Below are 16,831 nucleotides of genomic sequence, written 5' to 3'. Positions count from 1 at the left end.
ACTCCTTTAGCTTTTCCTTATCTGTGAAGCTCTTTATCTGACCTTCAATTCTGAATGATAGCTTTGCTGGATAAAGTAATCTTGGTTGTAGGTTCTTGGCATTCATCACTTTGAATATTTCTTGCCACTCCCTTCTGACCTGCAAAGTTTCTGTTGAGAAATCAGCTGACAGTGGTATGGGTACTCCCTTGTAGGTAACTGATTTTCTTTCTCTTGCTGCTTTTAGGATTCTCTCTTTGTCTTTTGCTCTCGACATTTTAATTATGATGTGTCTTGGTGTGGTCCTCTTTGGATTCCTTTTGTTTGGGGTTCTCTGCGCTTCCTGGACTTATAAGTCTATTTCTTTCACCAGGTAGGGGAAGTTTTCTGTCATTATTTCTTCAAATAGGTTTTCAATATCTTGCTCTCTCTCTTCTTCTGGCACCCCTATAATTCAGATGTTGGTACGCTTGAATCTGTCCCAGAGGCTCCTTACACTATCTTCATATTTTTGGATTCTTTTTTCATTTTGCTTTTCCAGTTGGGTGTTTTTTGCTTCTTCGTATTTCAAATCTTTGACTTGATTCTTGCGATCCTCTGGTCTGCTGTTAGGAGTCTGTATAATATTCTTTATTTCAGTCAGTGTATGCTTAATTTCTAGTTGGTCCTTTATCACAACGAGGGTCTCACTAGATTTCTTGAGGATCTCACTACATTTATCAGCGGTTTCTAGAAAATTCTTGAAAAACCTTAAAAGTGTGGTTTTGAACTCTATATCCAGTGGTTTGCTTTCCTCCATTTCTGTCATTTGTGTCCTGTTTCTTTGTCTCGGCATTTTTTATGCTTCACTGTGTCAATAGAGTGGCTTTCTGTGCTAAGGATCCTAGAGGGCCCAGTGGCTCAGCCTCCCCAATTACCTGAGGTAGACACTCTTGGTGCACCCCCTTGTGGGCTTTGTGCACAGTCTTGTTGTAGTTAAGCCTTGATTGTTGTAGGTAACACTGGGAGGATTTGACCTCCAGGCCAATTGGCTGTGAGAATCAGCTGTGTCTACGGTGAGAGAACTTCTATGCTGAAGACACCCTTCTGGGGCAAGATTTGCTTCAGTGAGGCTTTGGTGCTCACTGAGTCTGCCCCCTGGGTGTGTTCCTTATGGATCTGAGGAGTTGTAATTGGATGGTCCCACTCTGACCACTGGGTACACTGGCTCTTGGATCTAAGGAGGTGCTAATCTAGCATCTGCCTGAGGCTACCCAGCAGAAGCCAGCTGTAAAGCAATGCAAGTTGTCCTGGGGCCTTGGGGCAGCTGCAGTTTGTTAAGTAATTTTCAGATTACAAAGGGCAGGGCCTTTCATATGCAAAAACCTCCGTGCAGGGCTTGGGTGGGGTGGAGTCCCAGGGGATCAACAGGGCGGGTGGAGCGAGCAGTATGGCTGCTCTCAGTCTTGCCTTCAGAGGGCCTGGCAATCGCTGCGAGTGCCTCCGAGAGAAAGCTGCCCTCGAGTTCCAACCGATGCCAGACAGTCCCGTTTCTCCCCTATGAGTTTGGGTCCCCAGAGACTCACCTGGAACTGGAGCTCAGAGCCTAAGACTCCCTCCCGATTGAAAAAGACAATTGTGTCCCCAGCCTCCAGCTTTCTCCACATGCACCTCCACACCTTTGTATTTTACTTCAGCACCGCACCTCCTCTGAGTCTCGGTATGCTTTTCTCTTTCCTTCTAGTTGTAGAGTTTCCACTTAGCCAGCCTTCCTGTGGTTCTCAATGATGTCCGTTATGTCTTTTAGTTGTATTTTTGAAGTGGTTGTGTGATGCAGCAATCTCCAGTGTTTACCTATGCCGCCATCTTGGTTTCTCCCTTATCTACTCTTTTTGAGAGAGAATTTGAAGACTCTCACATTGATACAAATAATAGATTCTCTTATAAAGTAAAATTAAACCTATAGGAAAAAACATGATTTTATATCCAAAGCAAACAGAAATAAAGTTGTTTTAGCTTTATTTATTTTTTTTTATATTACTGATGCGGAATTTTTGGACTGGAACCCAGATTCTTTGTCCACCAGAGTGGAAGAATGACTCCATGAACAGAGGGTAGTATCACAAAGGTGGAGATTTATTGAAGAACAAGTACAAACTCCCAGGTGGGGAGAGGGAAAGAGTCCCATAGAATGGACTCCCATGTGGGGAGGGGGAAAGGGTCCCACTGACTTCCTGTTTCCACTGTTTATAAAGGCTGCAGTTCCTGTTTCCTGATATCCCCTCTGACTAGTCAATATTCCTGTTCGAATTGGTTACTATAGTGACTCCTGCTGCCCTCCTCCCTCATTGTCCTCCTATTCCTTCTGGACTTTCTTTCTTCTTTATTTTGTAAATATAGTATAGACCTTTTTTGGCTACTCCCAGTTCCCTTGTCTTATGGAAATATATCTATTGCTGCTCCCTTGTCTTATGGAAATGTAATTGCACCTGGCTTCCTTGTGTTATAGAAATGTACCTTCTCCCAATCTATAGCCCTATGTTTTATACAGAGACCCCAATTCTAAAAATCCTCTAAACCTGCCTATAGTCCCCTAAAATTCCTGTTTCATTACCACATTTTGCAAAATAATATATACACTATATATAAACATTAGACATTTATAGTCTCCTATACATTTTTTTAATTTAATAAACAATATTAAAGAATAAAAAAATAGGAAAATCATTGTAACAAGTGTGATAGAGAAATGATTACTGTCTTTAATACACGAGTGTTCAAAAATATATAACCAATCATTTCCTTCCCATTAGAAAAATAAACAAGTGTAATGACAAGATTTTATGTGGGAGGAGAAATACAGATAGTGAGTAAACATAGTAAAATATGCTTATACTCATTAGGAAACAATCAAGAATAGATATTTTATAAGATATTCATAAATCAAATTAACGTAATTTTGTTTATTACTAATACTTATGGTTAGCAGGATTGTTAAGAGATAGAAATTTTCATTGTATGGTGGAAAGCCTTCTGACAGTAAATATATTTGTGTTTTTTTATTCAGAAGTTCTCTAGTAATTTATCCTAATGATGCTAAGAAATATTAATACATTAAAAATGTCCATCACATTTTTCAATGGCACAATATTGGGAGCATCACACATGCTCCCAATACTAGGAGTTTTGCTTAATAACTATGGTGCAATTATATGATGCCTATCACATTGCCATTAAAAGTAAATATTTAAAAAGTATTTAAGAGTATAAAAATGATAGTATAATAGTAATAAGGCAGAACATAGAACCGTAAACACAATATTACCTTAATTTTTATGTTGGTTACATTAAAATAAAATGTAAAAAAGGGAAGTCACCAAAACTTAATATTGGTTACCTCTTTGGTAGATGTGCATGTTTTTGGTAGATGTGCATGTTTTTGGTAGATGTGCATGTTTTTAATATACATATTTATTTGTCATATTTTCAACAATGACATAATATATTAGTTAACATTTAAATATATCATATTATTGAAAGAGAATGAACTTGAACTATTTTAACGACTTTATTAGACTAGTTAAAATTGATAACATAGTTCTACATTTTCAATATCAAATTTTCAATATATGACTTAGCATTAAAATTTTGTTTCAAAGTATAAACCTATGTAGAGAATAAGTTACTTTTTATTTTACTTATTTTCATTTTTTTCATCTTTACCCAAATGACAGATATGTCATTTTATTTGTAAACTAGAGGCCCAATGCACGAAATTCATGCACAAAGGGCTGTACCTCAGCCTAGCCTATACCCTCTCCAATCTGGGACCCCTCAGGGGATGTCTGACTGCTGGTTTAGGCCCAATCCTGCAGTCGGACATCCCTCTCACAATCCGGGACTGCTGGCTCCTAACCACTTGCCTGTCTGCCTGGCTGATTGCCCCCTAACCACTCCCCTGACAGACTGATTGATGCCTAACTGCTCCCCTGCCAGCCTGATCACCCCCAACTGCCCTCCTCTCTGGCGTGGTCACCCACAACTGCCCTCCCCTGCTGCGACCCACCTCATCCTCCGAGACCCGCCTCCTCGGTACAAGGTGGCAGAGATGCCAGGACCGGCCTCCTCTGTGCCACATGGAGCTGCGGGACTCCCAGGCCTCACTGCGTGGAGCGGCTGCCAGGCTCTGCCTCTGCTATGCGCATGACCATCTTGTGACAGCCATCTTGTGATGGCCATCTTGTAATGATGTGAGGGGCGTGACGGCCACCTCAGCTATTATTAGTATAGATATTTTATTATGTATCAATAGAGAATAATTTACTTCTGAAAATTATAAAATATTGTGTATATACATAGATTTCACAACATTAATGAAATCAATTTCCACTTTCCTAGACTGATAAAAATGCTTTAGTAGATTTTAGCTATTTGTTTCTCTGAAATGCTATATGTAAATAACATAGATATGTATATATATTATATGCCTCAAAAACTTCATTCATACAATTAATAATTGCATGCCTTGCCCTGGCCAGGTGGCTCAGTTGGTGGAGCATGGTCCCCTACACCAAAAAGGCTGAGGTTTCAATTCCAGGTTGGGGTACATGCCCACGTTGTTGGGTTCAATCCCCAATAGGGTCACATAGGAAGACAGCCCATGGATGTTTCTTTCTCACATTGATGTTTCTCTCTCCTTTTTCCCCTCTCTCTAAATGTCAATGACCATATTCTCTGGTAAGGATTAAAAAATAATAATTGCATACTTTGATGTTGTGAAAAAGGAGCCTTTTGTTAGAGTCATCCTACAGAAGTGTGGAGATATATACAAATACATATATACACAGTTTGGGATTAATTGCCTACATTTTATATAACAGCTGTTTCAAATGCAAAATTTTCATTTCAAAATTACTTTTAGAAATGAGAATATATGACATAACTCAGCTATATGGTTTTTTGCAAGTCACCATTGGACGATTGATGGCATTTGCTTTATTATTTTATCAACAATCCCAGCTGTTCAGCTTTATCAGTTAGGTTATCAGCTTGAACCATGTTGGCATTTGAACTTGAAATCTAATGACTAAACTATCATGAAGTAGTGGTTTGCCATCAATAAGACTGAGCCCTACATTATCAAGCTTGTGATTCTTAAAATACTATGGTTGTGAGTGTGTTTCTCAAGACAAATGATTTATTTATTCTTATTTGTGTTCAAGCTATCTAGCAACATCTACACTAATAAAAGAGAAACATGGTAATTGGCGTACGACCGCTACCCTTCCCATTGGCTAATCAGCGTATCCTTATGCAAATTAACTGTCAGCCAAGATGGCGGCCGGCAGCCAGGCAGCTGGAAGCGAACATGAGGTTTGCTTGCTCCAGTGACTGCAGACTCCAACGTTCCCCGCCTGACTTGCTGGCCTCTGAGCTGGCAGTTTGAAACATTCTAACAAATATAGGCCGGGATCTCAGAGCTGGAGTTATACATTGTTTCGATTATAGAACCGAAACAAACCAGATACCTGCTCTCAGAGCTAGAGCCAGAGCTAAAGCTGGCCCAGAATAAAATCAAAAAGAGGAGCGGTTGGGAGCTTCAATCAACAACCGCCAGCCTGAAAGCAGCCCTCAGCCCCTCACCCAGACTGGCCAGGCACCCCAGTGGGGACCCCCACCCTGATCCAGGACACACTTCAGGGCAAACCAGCCGGCCCCCAGGCCTCTATCCTATATAGTAAAAGGGTAAAATGCCTCCTGGCACTGGGATCAGCGGAGCACGAGGCTCCTGGCACCGGATCAGCGTGACAGGAGGCAGCGCCCAAACCCCCTGATCGCCCTGTGGCTTTGTGTGTGACAGGGTGCGGCACCCCAACCCCCCCCCCCCCCACGGGCCCTGCTCTGTGTGTGACAGGGTAGAGCCATAACCTCCCCATCGGCCCTGCCCTGAGTGTGACAGTGGCTGCGCCCCAACCCCCTGATCGGCCCTGCTCTGTGGGTGATAGAGGGCGGTGCCCTAACTCCCCTATCGGCCCTACTCTGTGTGTGACAGGGGGGAGCTCCCCAACCCCCTGATGGGCCCTGTTCTGTGCGTGACAGGGGGGAGCTCCTCAACCCCCTGATCGGCCCTGCTCTGTGCATGACAGGGGGGAGCTCCCCAATCCCCTGATGGTCCCTGTTCTGTGCATGACAGAGGGGAGCTCCCCAACCCCCTGATGGGCCCTGCTCTGTGTGTGACAGGGGGCAGCGCCCCAACCCCCTGATTGGCCCTGCTCTGTGCGTGACAGGGGGTGGCGCTGCAACCTCCCCATCGACCCTGGTTTGAGTGTGACAGGGGGCGGTGCCCCAACCCCCCAATCAGCCATACCCTGAGCATGATTGAGGGTGGCATCGCAACCTCCCGATCCGCCCTGCTCTGTGCATGACAGGGGGCGGCACCCCAACTCCCCAATCAGCCCTGCTCTGAGCCCGACCAGGAGCTGCACCTAGGGATTGGGCCTGCCCTCTGCCACCCGGGAGCAGGCCTAAGCCAGCAGGTCGTTATCTCCCAAGGGGTCCCAGACTGCGAGAGGGCTGAGGCCCGGCTGAGGGCCCCCACCTCCCCCGAGTGCACAAATTTTTGTGCACTGGGCCTCTAGTCATAAAATAAAGGGCAATGAAGTCAAGTTTAATTTAAAAATAACAGATATGTTAAAAGAGAAATGCAGTGCTTTCTTTAGCATTAAGGTTGGAGGTTACTCTTACACATTGAAAGGTTTCTTTGCAGAGCACTTATGTGCCTCGCAAATTGTGTTTGCTCTGCCTCATTTTCCTGCCACATTTCTATGCGAAGTAAATGAATTGGTAGTAATGACTGAAATCCATATCTGATGAAAATGTTTTCATGCAAAATAGTTTGAGTGAATTATAGCTTATAGTACTTCTTTTACTTGATATAAACAAAGTGCTTTTCCAAGAGGTGTATAAGGAACTCAGATTATAACACATTCAGGGACTTGTTAATAGTGTTTCAACGCAAAGCAGGCTGATCTTTGCGCTAGCCTTCACTTTTCTCTTTCCATGTCTCACTGCGTGAATTCTTGCCTGATGGACAGCATGCATGTGCAACCAGGCTGTGGAAGCTCAAGACAAGTTAAAGCCATTCAACTTTTCTGAATGTCTGGATGACTATCCTCAAGGACATTTTGTGTTCAGTAGAGAATTACACTGAGAAGACTGGTAGAGCACATATTTGTTTGATTGTCAGACCTGTATATGGGATCCTTCATATATAATACGGTGTTGTGTTCTGCCACTGAGTTCAATAAAATCAACAGAGAGTTCCTAGCTAGACTAAGCATTTTATTGCTCTACCCCACCACTCCTGCAAAGTGATTTTGTAAAATTCTTTTATCAGGCTTTGCAGGAGAAAATGCTAAGACAGGTGGCCAGGAAGCACATTGCAATGCCATGAAAAACTTGATTATAGTAAACACTGTCCTGAACGAATAACTATTGTTCCTCCAAGAACATATATAATCTTATGGTCGCTATAAAATGTGTAAATGAGTAAAATACATTTTTATAGGAGTTTTTAACAAACCTCAAGACAAAATTATGGTGCATGAAAGTATGGAGGTAAAGGTCATGAATGTATTCAGTTTATTATTAACTAATTTCTGTACTTACTCTACTTTTTCTGTTTCTTTCCTATCTTATGAAATATAAATACAGACTATACATTTATGTACGGTTATATTAAACATTCTTTCTGGAATCATGTGTATAGTGAACAAATATATTCAGAATGTGAAATTTACCAAAATTACATGAGGGTGTGTGTGTGTGCGTGTGTGTGTTTTTAAAATTAATAAACTTTATTTTTAGGGCAGTTTTAAGCTCACAGAAAAATTGAGCTGAAAGTACAGAATTCCTGTATACACCCTGTCCATTTCCCCATATCCCAGTGTGCACCCCCACCTCATACAGCACACAACACACAGTCGTCTCTGCTATGGACATCCTGCTATGGACATATATGTATGTAGAACCTACAGTGGCACATTTGTTACATTCAAGGAACCTATATTGACCCTTCATCACCCAAAGTCCATAGTTAACATTGGAGTTCACTCTTGGTGTTGTACATTCTATGAGTTTTGTTAAATGTCCGACACCCTCCAGTATAGTATCATACAGAAGCGTTTCACTGCTCTGAAATCCTCTGTGCTCTGCTTGTTCATTCCTCTCTCCTAACCTCTGGTGATCACTTACTTTTTTGTATCAACAACAAAGTTTTGCCTTTTCCAGAATGCCATAGCCTTGGAGTCATATGGTGTGTATTCTTTTCAAATCTGTTTATTTCATTTAGTAGCATGAATATATGTCCTCCATATATTTTTGTGGATTGAGAGCTTATTTCTTTTTAACACTAAATAACATTGCAAATGTGGATGTACCACAATTTATTTATCTGCTCACCTAGCGAAGGGCATCTTGGTTGCTTCCAACTTTGAGCAATTGTAAATAAAGCTGCTATAAATATCCATATGCAGGCTTTGGTGTGCGCATAAATTTCCAGCTCCTTTGAGTAAATACCAAGGAGCTTGGTTACTGGATCAGATAGCAAGGGGATGTTCATAGTTTTGTGAGACACTGCCAAACTGTCTTCCAAAGTAGCTGTAGCATTTCGCATCCCCACTAACAGTGCCTGAGAGTCTCTGTTGCACCAATTTGTTCTAAATTGAGCCCATCATTCATTACCACCCCCTACCACCATAAAGCTTCTCCTGCCAATTACTCGTTACATCACAGAAAGACACTGTTTCCACTTGCTCAAGCCAGAAAGCCATGGATCTCCTTGAATTTCACCTTCTCTTCAAGGGCCTCATTTTCAATGTCATGGACTATGGAGAAGTCAAACTCTGAAAAAATGTATTAAATCTATATTCTTCTCTCCAATATGATTATTTTCCTCTGAATCAAGTAGTATTCTCCCAACTTGCCCTCTTGACTCCAACCTCATCTCCCCTCCATATATTATCCACACTGCAAAGTACAACTTCTAAAAGACAAATTACACTATTCATTGTAAAATAAAATCCAATAACTTTGCATAACCAGTAAGTGTCGTTATATCCTCCCACATTGCCTCACTTTCAAAATATTGAAATTCTCTTCTAAATGGTATCCCTTTTTCTATGAAGTCATCTGGCATTTGCCAGAAAAAAATCCTAATAAAACCCACAATATTGAGCTATATTGTAGTTGCCTGTCCTAAAGTTCATACTCCTGGTTTTCAAAGCTTCCACAGCCTGACAAAGTACTTTCATCATCCCCTTTTCTTGCTACTACATTATAAGTGATACTTTGTGTTTCTTCTACTCATCTATTCAGTATCCTCCAAATTCTTACATGTATAGTTCCTCTCTCCTTCACCTCTCTGAGACTCTTACTTGCCCAAAATGTGTTCCACATTGTACCTCTGCTTCTATGCACAGCCATGAAGCTTGAAAACTATTCCCTAGCCTGGCTATTCCAACAATGTTCTGCCATCCAGGTCATATAGGTTTTATTTTTCCCCTCAGCGTTTGAAAAATTAAATGAAAAATAACTATCTCAATTATTGTCTCTTAGTTGGGTGCAAAGACCTTTGCATTCATATTGGCAGAGGGCAAGCATTTGGTGATGGCAAGCATATGTCACCTAGATATGGCTGTAAGACATTACAACAGACCTTTGGAACACCATACACCTACCTATTTTCTGTAAAGTTTTCTAAATCTTCTTCAGTCGCAGCCATCTCCACACTCTTTCTTTAAATCTATGAAATACATACCTTTACTACAGACTGCCAATATCCTACATTTTTCATATCAATTATAATGGATTTTAGCACGTTAAGCGCCAAGCGTGTTTTGTCTTCCTTTCCATTATCCAATTTCACCGACATGCTGGTGGCCAGAGACTGACGTGGTCCGGACGGAAAGTATAGTGTCAGTCACTGGTGACTGACATGGCGCTTAACATGTTAAAATAACTTGTATTTGCCCTACAGGAGTGGCTCAGTGGTTGAGCATTGACCCATGCACCAAGAGGTCACTGGTTTGATTTCTGGTCAGAGCCCATGTCCGAGTTACTGGCCCGATCCCCAGTAGGGGGCGTGCAGAAGGCAGCCAATGGATGCTTCTCTGTCATCGATGTTTCTATCTCCCTCTCCCTCTCCCTTCCTCTCTCTGGAATCAATAAAAAAAAAATATTTAAAATAAAAAACTTGTATTTTTCACTTAATTATCTCTCTGAAAAGTAACAAGTTGAAATAAACATGTCTCACAGGAGTCCAGCAGATTATAACTCAACAATTACTTTTCACAGGAGGTATTTCTCTGAAATCACATGGTTTATTTAACATTTCATTCAAATTTTGCATGCTATTGTATAGCAAGATAGTATTGTTATTTACCAGATAAAGATATAAATCACTTACTATTAACTAAAGCAAGCAAACAAATTTATCCTTAGCCTATGTGTTTTTTATTGATAGTTGATGTGGTTTAATTTATCTGCTTTATAAAATATGAGTGTATTTATTGGTCTTTCTTGTATGAAAACATCAAAACTTATGATCAGCGTAGTACAGGGTTATAAAACTCATTTAAAATAAATTTCTAAATATATTCTGTGCTTTTAAGAGTAAGTTATACTTAGTATTGATTTACTATACTTGTAATAACTTTACTGAATACTTTTTTTTGTGGTTTGGACAATATATTGTTTGACATCTATATATATAAAAGGCTAATATGCAAGGTGTCCCCTCGGGAGTTCAACCAGTTCGATTGCTAGCTATGATGTTCCCTGACGACCAGGTGGCAGCACAGAATGAAGGAAGGCCCTGGCTGGCAGCCAGCAGCCAGCAGGTGGGGAAGGAAGGCCCTGGCCAGCAGCCAGATGACTCTGATGGGCCCTGATCACTGGCCAGGCCTAGGGACCCTACCCATGCATGGATTTCATCTACCTGGCCTCTAGTATATCAATAATTTCAAGTTTAATATTAATCCTTAGATTGAATTATTCATTTATATCAGTCTTTGATATTGCAAACTTCTTATTTTTAATCACTAGAACGTGTTTCCACTAATGCATAATTCAAACATTGTTTTTATAAGTTTATATATTTTGAATGATGATGTTTTGAAAAGTTTACCAAGTCAACCAATCACAGAAGCAAAATAATATTTCTTAATTATCTTTCCCCCATCTGCTGGGATGTGGAACTTAATATTAATTTAAAAGTTAAAATTATTTGTAGCAAATATATTTGATATATGTAATAATATTACTTCAAAAAAAAAAACTTGTTTTTTTTAAAGTTAGCTGTTTAAAAGCCCCTAAGGGCTGATGACGTAATCTTAAAGCATCATATTTTTTATGTAAACAACATTAGCTGATCAGATAAGTAACATTACATCTATCATCTGTTCTCCTTGAAGAAACTCATTGAACAGGAGCATGAGGGTGCCATTAGTAATGCTGATAATAACAATAACAAAAAAACAATAGAAAAAGAAAGAAAACAAAAAATTCTCCCTATAAAAACCCTATGAATTTCCCCCCCAGCTCTTTCAAGATTCTTATATCTCATGTAAGAACCTGATATCTGGAACTATATTTTTAAATTTTTTTTTTATTGCCATTATTATGGAATTCTTCTATATAAGGCAAATTTTCATAGGTTATGTTTTCCCTGTAAGCTATTTTATAGAGTTGGGAAAAATATATTATCATTCATAAAATGTATTACTTAATGATAAATTAATCAACCAATATGTTCTGGCTTGATACAATGATTAAGATGAAGCACAATTTATTTTTTCCAAATGTTGTTTCAGCTTACTGAGGTTTTTGAATGATGCATACATTTATATTTCGACTTGTTGAGAGCATTTGAACTAGCTGCTTGCCCATTCCTGCAGGTGACACTGTATGGAAATGATCTAGGTTAATATCATTTAGTTATTTCAGCCTTTGCTTTTCCCAATTATTTGTCTGTGACCATTGAATAGCTATTCTAGGTCAGCTTTTGAAGCAAAGGTGCCCTTGACCCTTTCTTCTTTTTTAAATTGCTCTCAAACTGAAAGATGTATTTGTGAAGTACAGCCCTTCTGAGATCCCACCTAGGAAAGAATAATATTTTATCCAATTGCTTGATTCTGTCTTCCTGTTAGGTCTGCACCATGTCTTACAAATTATGCCCTGCCTGAGCCTCCTCACATCCACAAGATAGTTGTACTAAATCTAGTGCTAACAGTTCATGGACAGCTTTTTACTCAAACATGATAAAACTTAAAGGAAAAAAAAAAGCTTAACTTCTTTTTACTTTGAACAATCACACAACAGTTAATTATATAGAACATTTCTAAATGCTAAGTTGCATATTAGATTCTCAATGACACTACCACACTGAGCATAGGGTAATAGGTAATTGGCTCAAAGTCAATATTTGTTGAATGAGAGAATAAATAGATTAATGCATTTCTTAATTCAGCACGAAGTACTTAATGTCCCAAGGTCACCAATGGTAGGTTAGTGATGTGCTGTGTGCTTTATGCTTATCTTTAAATGTTAGTTAAATTTGCCAGCCTTTGTTTTTTGGAAAACAGATGGAACCATAGATAAAGTATTATCTGGGATTGAAACTCATATATGCCTGCAGGTGATCAAGAAATAGCTGGATATCATATTTTGAAAGATTTGCAATATGTCATCTCTATAGATATTTATTTTAACTAGTGTGTAGGGCATATAATCTCTATGCCTGAGCTGACTACTTATGAGTTTTTCTTAGTCTATTATTTGAGGAACATATTTTATTATTATTAAACTAGAGGCCCGGTGAATGAAATTCGTGCACTGGAGATGGGTGGGGGGTCCCTTAGCCCAGCATGTGCCCTCTTGCAGTCCGGGATCCCTCCCTTGTTACTGCCCACCTGCTTGCTGCTTCCTACCACTTGGCTTGCTGCTCTTTAGTGCTGCCAGGAAGGCCTTGGGTCTGCTGGGTGCCGGGCCTGTGGGTTTGTGTCTCTGATACCCCCAGCAGCCCCAGCACCAAGGTGGCGGGCCTTGGGGCTGCTGGGTACAGGACCCCCGTTGCGTGTTTGTGTCTTCTATCAGGCCCCCAGCAGCCCCAGCAGCCCCAGCACCACCTAAATAACTTAAGGGAAACTTGTTTTAGTCTTCTTTTAAAAGCAATCTAGTTTAAAAATGAGTTGCAATTAAGACAGAACAAAGAACATGGTACCTAAGAGTGAGATAGACTGACAGAGGAGAGGCTGGGCACTGGTCAGGGGCTTACATGCCAACTGTTCTCCACCTGGGAAATGATGTAAAATCGGTTTCTTTAGTTTTCTGCTTAATCGTCTTCTCCAGCACTGAGGTCAGAGGAGCTGCCTTCCAGCCCATAGGCTGCTTCTCAGAGTCGAAAATTTCGCCATAGGTCTCTGCCTAGGACAGGACCTCTGCACCCCCAGGGTGCATAAACACACAGGGCTTCCATCAGGCTCCGCTGATCCCTGGGCTGGGAGGCCTCTCGGCTCCGCTGATCCAGGCAGCCGGGAGGCCTCTCAGCTCCGCTGATCCAGGCGACCAGGAGGCATCTCGGCTCCGCTGATCCCGGATCCCGGAGGCCTCTCGGCTCCGCTGATCCCGGGGCTGGGAGGCCTCTCGGTTCCACTGATCCAGGTGGCCAGGAGGCCTCTCGGCTCTGCTGATGCCGGGGCCGGGAGGCCTCTCGGCTCCACTGATCCTGGGGCCGGGAGGCCTCTCCATTCCGCTGATCCCCGGGCAGTGAGGCCTCTCTGCTCTGTGGCTTCAGGGCTGTTTGGCTTTGCTCTACCGCTTGAAGCCTGAGTATGCAGATTAACCGCCATCTTTTAGCTTCTATAATTGAAACATTGTATCTTTCGGAGCTGTTGCTTCAGGAGCTCAGAGCCCCGCAGCTGCAGGCGGAAACCTTGGTTTCCTCTATTGCTGGGGCAACCAAGCATCCTGTTCTCAGCTGCCTGGCTGCTGGCCGCCATCTTGGCTGACAGTTAATTTGCATATACTCACTGATTAGCCAATGAAAAGGGTAGCGGTCATAAGCTAATTACCATGTTTCTCTTTTATTAGTGTAGATTATAATTGCTCTCTATTTCAAATTGTTAAACTCCATTGCTAGATTTTTTTCTAAGAAAAGAAGCCATTGGTGTAAATCACAATAACTCTAAAGCATTATTTAAAATAAGAATTTTAAAATTAAAAAAAATGAATCTGGATGTATATTTTTATTTTGACAGGTGAGCATGATTAGGTACCCATAGATTATTCAAAAGCTCACCAATAGAGATAAAGATCGTTCTGGCCAATACATATTAAGTGAGAATTACTCGGCTGATTTGCAGGATACACTTTAAAAGGAAATTGGAACATGCAGCTTGTCCTTTGCCCTGTCTTTCCCTTATCCTTCCTACAAGGTTGTAATGATATTGGAGGTGGAATAGCCATTTGTAGCTACCAGGTGTTAATAACCCTTATGGTAATGAAGACAGGGCCTGAGAGGAAGCAGCATGGGTATTTCATGACTCTACCAGGACTATTTGCTTCTGGAATTCTTTTAGGTAAGAAAAATGAAAACTCCCATTTATTTAAACTAATTTTTAGTTAGGTTTTCTATTACTTGCAGTAAAAAATGCAATCCCTAACAATTGAAGATGTTAACATTTTTACAGGAACATATGATCTTACAAATACATTTAAAAAATTATTAGATTCATACAAATTTCTTGACCTGAAAGCTTTACTATGAATACAAATTTAAACAATATATTTTAAAGGTTAACACTACATTTAAAATTAGTAATATGAAACACTACATTTGAAAATGAGTATTATCTAAAAAAGTAGCCTCTTTTAGATAATAACCTAAGCTCAAAATGGAATCAGTTGTTATAGTGTTTCTCTAGCGACTTAGAATTTTTTGATATAATTTTTTCCTACCAAAAATAAAAATCAGTTTTTATTATTAAAATTATTTCAGCTTCCCATTATTTTTCTTTATTTTAACTTTCTCTAACATTTTTATAGTTACAATATTGTAAGTCATTTATTTTTTTATCTTTCATGTTGTAAATACACTTTAAAAAAAAAAGTACAGAGAAGAGAGTAATTAGGCTACTAAAATAAAGGCCATTGTGTTTAAGTTGTGATTTGGTTGTGTGTACAAGGATACAAAACTTTTACGTTTTTAATTTTCTTTGGCCAATGAATATCTTATAAAATTATTGTGAATTTATTTAGAAAGCTTTCACATATTAATTCAAGATTCAGACCATTGAATGTTTGGAATTTTACAACTCCTTTCTTTTATAGGTAACTAGTGGCCCAGTGCACGGATTCATGCACATTGAAAGGAAATGAATTGGAAGAAGTATTTTAATATTGCTATTCACCCTTTCTCTGTAATAGAAGTGTCAGATGAAAGAAAATTAGTAAAATACATATGAAAATAATATATAAATTGATTAATAAATAAACAATAACAACTTGATCGAACAGCAAAGACATGATATAAAAACAACAAAAACCATATTAAAACAACAAAAACATGATATAAAAACATTGATAAAAACAATGATTGATAAATTCATTAAACTTATTCTAATATCTCCCTTTATACCACTTTAAGAGTTAAAACACATGCCGAAACCGGTTTGGCTCAGTGGATGGAGCGTCGGCCTGCGGACTGAAAGGTCCCAGGTTCGATTCCGGTCAAGGGCATGTACCTGGGTTGCGGGCACATCCCCAGTAGGAGATGTGCAGGAGGCGGCTGATCGATGTTTCTCTCTCATCGATGTTTCTAACTCTCTGTCTCTCTCCCTTCCTCTCTGTAAAAAATCAATAAAAAATATATTTAAAAAAAAAAAAAAAAAAAAAAAAAAAACACTTTCATAGTGCTTGACTAATTTCCCTTGTGATGAAGTATTTACAACTTTAATGTCACACGCTCTTCAAACTTGAGAGAAAGCAACATATAACTGATCATATCCGAAAATGGGTTTAGGTAGGAATATTCCTACTCTGTCTAGACTTTGTCATTGTGATTTATTAATAGTCATCACAAATGCTTGCATCACAGGAAACTGTCTTCGAATTAATTTAAATGGGAGGCCAGTGTCAGATGGGGACAAATTAATTATTGGAATCAGAAACACCTCTCCTTCCTCAGATCCTGGTAATACTTGAGCTTCAATTATGTTAGGTCACAATCTTTTGATAATAAATCTAGTGCCATTACAAAGACCCCATTTACTATTAAGATTTCTCAGTAGCATGATGATTGCACCTGCTTTCAATTTTAATTTATGACACAGCATTCCCAAAGGAGTAATACTATTAAGAAATTTGATGGGAAAATTTTCCTTTTTGGCAACATCCATTGAATTGATGGAGTCATCACTCAAATATGTGTGAAAATCTCCATCTAGTATATCCAAAATTTTTTCATTTAACTTATGAATATGCTCATTTTTTGGACAAATAATTGCATATTTAGATATATTTTTAATATTATCTATAGATATAATATTTCCAAAGGTAGCTTCAATAATAGATACTTTACAAATCATTTTAGCTTCAGAGGTACATTGTGCCAATAGCTGGTCTTCAGATACATTCTGTCAACAATGATGCCGGCTTCTTTTGGCTTTAGAGGTACGTTCAGCCAATAATTGGTCTTCAGACATATTCTGTCCATGACACTCTTTCTTTTAGCTTCAGAATGTCAACAAAAACAACCAAATTCAGGATTGACAATAACAGGTCAAAACACAGGCATGTGATTGGGGCCATGCATGCG

The 16,831-nt window shown here is 39.6% G+C and overlaps 1 pseudogene; it reads right to left on the bottom strand.

The window, feature by feature from the left end:
* Positions 1–9,889, bottom strand: part of LOC139002683 (sodium/potassium-transporting ATPase subunit beta-3-like) — a 91,501-nt pseudogene extending 81,612 nt beyond the window's left edge.
* Between the last annotated feature and the right edge of the window lie 6,942 nt (positions 9,890–16,831).

The sequence above is a fragment of the Myotis yumanensis genome, unplaced genomic scaffold (assembly GCF_028538775.1).
Source record: "Myotis yumanensis isolate MYYU_CA2020_CCGP unplaced genomic scaffold, mMyoYum1.0.hap1 SCAF_2, whole genome shotgun sequence".
NCBI lineage: Eukaryota > Metazoa > Chordata > Mammalia > Chiroptera > Vespertilionidae > Myotis > Myotis yumanensis.
This window is presented reverse-complemented; position numbering and strand designations above follow the sequence as displayed.